Genomic DNA, 870 nt, shown 5'->3' with positions numbered 1-870 from the left:
CAAGTAATGTTAAACCAGTTCATTGATACAAGAACTTGAAAAAACGGTGACAAGAACTATGATCATGAACTATAATCATAAACAGTTACTTTAAGGTGTCGATTTAGTTCATTACGTCATTTTATAACCATAATCGGACAAGTCGCTAAGAGTTCTCTTTGTTTATTTTGGTAAGGACCAGCAATATTCCTCTTAAGAAAACAATCCTCATGTCTTAGGATAAGGATTTTCTGCCAATAGTATGCAGGTTATCCGTTTGTAATGCAATAGGTTCGGTAAATTTTAAAATACTACATTGAAAAAAATGAACCTGCAGGCAGGTGATTTCCCAATACTGTACTGTACATAGGATAAAGAAATATAACTTAATTTATACACACGTTTATTTTTTCTTCTTGGTGTATTCATTTCCTTCGTGTGTGTGTGTATGCGATGTGGTATCGAATATGAAGATATTCTGATTAGTGCATAATGTCACAGCTGTGACACTCCTAATGCCGTCAGCATGTTTCTAGGCCAAGAACAAGAAGGGCCTGTGTCATAAGAGTCAGTGTTGAGAAAAACGCTTTTGACAGTTTGCTCCGTTTATTAAAATAAATAATAATGAATCGCTAATTAGAATTTGTTCTGTGACAAATCAAACTGTCTCATTAATCTTTTTTTTTAGATTTTTTTTTATAACGAAAATAATACATATTTTTTCATGGCGTAGAGTGTTTATAATACACGTTTTACTGTAGTGCATTCAAAACAAACATTGAGAAAAAATGTATTTTGTGCTGATTGATTAAAAAATCAAGACATTTACTGCTGCTGATGTTAAATCTTTTTTCATTTTTTCCTACTCTTTTATGACATTAGAATAAACTT

This window comes from Penaeus monodon, chromosome 19 (genome assembly GCF_015228065.2).
Source record: "Penaeus monodon isolate SGIC_2016 chromosome 19, NSTDA_Pmon_1, whole genome shotgun sequence".
Classification (NCBI taxonomy): domain Eukaryota; kingdom Metazoa; phylum Arthropoda; class Malacostraca; order Decapoda; family Penaeidae; genus Penaeus; species Penaeus monodon.
The sequence above is the reverse complement of the archived record's forward strand: the minus strand, read 5'-3'. Positions refer to the sequence as shown.